This window comes from Schistocerca americana, chromosome 8, assembly GCF_021461395.2.
Source record: "Schistocerca americana isolate TAMUIC-IGC-003095 chromosome 8, iqSchAmer2.1, whole genome shotgun sequence".
NCBI lineage: Eukaryota > Metazoa > Arthropoda > Insecta > Orthoptera > Acrididae > Schistocerca > Schistocerca americana.
Window position 1 is genome coordinate 359,814,514 of NC_060126.1, and position 3,076 is coordinate 359,817,589.

Here is a 3,076-nt window from a genome sequence, read left to right on the forward strand (position 1 = left end):
GTAAGTAGGCTGTTTAGGTTTTTATATTGGTAACGCCACGTAGCGCTCTGTATGAAAATCACTGGCTGTGCTGTGTGCAGTCTGTGGCTGGTTTGCATTGTTGTTGGCTATTGTAGTGTTGGGCAGCTGGATGTTAACAGCGCGTAGCGTTGCGCAGTAGGAGGTGAGCCGCCAGCAGTGGTGGATGTGGGGAAGTGAGATGGCGCATTTTTGAGAGCGGATGATCTGGACGTGTGTCCATCAGAAACAGTACATTTGTAAGAATGGATGTCATGAACTGCTGTATATATATTATCATTTTTGAACACTATTAAGGTAAATACATTGTTTGTTCTCTATCAAAATCTTTCATTTGCTAACTATGCCTATTAGTAGTTAGTGCCTTCAGCAGTTTGAATCTTTTATTTAGCTGGCAGTAGTGGCGCTCGCTGTATTGCAGTAGTTCGAGTAACAAAGATTTTTGTGAGGTAAGTGATTTGTGAAACGTATAGGTTAATGTTAGTCAGGGACATTCTTTTGTAGGGGTTACTGAAAGTCAGATTACGTTGCGCCAAAAATATTGTATGTCAGTTTAAGCACAGTCTTGTACAATTTTTCTAAGGGGACGTTTCAATCTTTTCGTTTCTAGGCGCCTGCATTTGGGGAGAGCAAAATTTTGGCTGGAAATCTGGACAATTTCCATAAATTAGGTTCGTCATGTTACGTTATTAGAACATTTAGCCACCTAGCCAGTATAATGCACACATACTGTTTTTGTGGCCGCTCAAGCGAAATGCGGTTCAAAACACTGTTTTCAACAGGATACCAAAAATACCACGAGATTATGAAAATGTTTTACCTACAAATAAATAGTTTCGTTATTGTTTCTCATTCCTAAGTCGTCACTTAAATTAATACTTACATCTCAAAAGTGTTCATTTTCTTTAATTACCCTTTGTTTTCCTGCAAGCTCTATTAATTGCCGGTTGCGATTTGAGCAGAGTCAAAAAGCTGTCGCAACTGTGTTGTACATAAATACGGGTCCTTAATTAACTATCATTAATTCACTTCCGGCAAAATTAAATCCTTAAATTTTCCGCCATATTATTTGCTGGTGGCGCAGACGACGAAATAAAATTGGCAAGAAATTGACAACAGTTCTTTGATACGGTATGCAAGGGCACGTCAATATCTGTGTTGGCGGTGAATTTCTGGGTGTTCAGCCAAATGGATGTTTCCATTTTACGCACAATATTCCGACCGCCGACTCAGCTGTTCTCTTCAGGCACTGCGAGTTGCGCTGTTATGTGTACTGATGGTGTAGACTCAACCAGAATGTGAATAACTGTTCGTTTCGTGCCACAGTTTATACATAAGTGCTTCTCCCGACGCCCACGGCACCCTTCGACGTTCTGTTGTTTTTCAGAGCCGGCACTGATATTCCGGGAAACGCACATTATCTCCGCTTTTCCCAGCGCTGGTGGATGTGGTGGTCAGCGATATTTCTCAGTAAATTGTGTGCTGCACCCCAAGCCTTGTTTAAATTGAAACCTTCGTTTCGGGTTGTTCGACTGTCGGCATCTTTATTTCGATAGACTACTTAGTTACGCTGTCCCAGAATCTTGGCGTTTGCACCACGGTACCGGTCTCATCATATTTCATTTAACAATTATATTTGAGGAGGTATTCGGGGGCAGCTGATTTGCTTCGTTGTTTTAAACGGGTGTGCTGCTTATGCTCCTTGACTGTTGTGATGGTTCTCCTCGCAAAAGACATACCACTTTCGAATGGAATGCGGCACACGCCCGAGTTTGGAAAACCTAGGTTGTTATTAACATTGCAGAGATCACTTTTTATCTTAATTGAAAAAACAGCGAAATACATTGGATGTCATATTACTGTAGAAGTCCACCGATCTTCCCAGGATTGGGTTCCACGTTCTCTGTCTCAGTCTCAACCTCTTTGTCAAGTGTGTTATTGCAACTTTATTACCTACAGCTCTAATACTGTGTCAAGTTGTTACTGACGTTCTGTTTATTTATGTAGTCAGTTGGTTGTTTTAGTGGGATATATCGCTGATGTTCGTTGCATCTCTCCTTGTCATCTTCAAGTAGTCTGCCTCACGTAAGACACGACAGATTTGCTCGTAACGCAACATAAATGCGTTGTCCGGAGACCTAGATCGTTTTTAACAGTACTTGGAAGAGTTTTTATCACAGCTGACGGATGCGAAGAGCACTGAATGACATGTTTCTATAAGACTCTACCAGGCTATTGGAGCAACGTAAGATAAATACACGAGTCTTGGCTTCTGTTGCGCTGCCTCAATATCAACTTCTTTCTCAGGCTTGTTATTGTATCTTGACTTTCGACTTCCTGTAACTCTAACACACTGTCAGTTTGCTATTGCCGTGCTATGTTTTATGTAACTAAATCTCAGAAATTCTCACTGAACAACTTTTGGTGCGATGTACTGACTACTAAAAGTCATCTAAGTTCAGCAGTGTAGCCTAATCGTGTAAAAAAAAAAAAAAAAAAAAAAATTTAAAGGTCCGCAAAACCGGATCTCTGCAGAATAGTGCCGTCAACGTTTCGATCGATTCCCAAAGGAGTCGTCAGAGAGAGATTCCTGCAGCTTTATAAAAAGTTTCATAAACGTGTTGTGACAAATGAAGATTATTCTGAAAAATAGCTCTGAGCACTATGGGACTCAACTGCTGAGGTCATTAGTCCCCTAGAACTTAGAACTAGTTAAACCTAACTAACCTAAGGACATCACAAACATCCATGCCCGAGGCAGGATTCGAACCTGCGACCTAGCGGTCTTGCGGTTCCAGACTGCAGCGCCTTTAACCGCACGGCCACTTCGGCCGGCAATTATTCTGAAAAAGAGTGAAGATATTTGGGTCGTATTTTTTCTTTTTTTTATCATTATAGTCATAAAAATTTGTCGACGCGCCGTGTGGTTTTGTACTGCTGTGAGACTAAAATGATGTCCAATTCTGTGTACAGATGCATTTTCCTTGCTTGTGCCGTTAGACGAGAGAAATGCAAGACGTGAAGCTCTATGTGATGTGTTTATTCTGAGGCAGGCGCA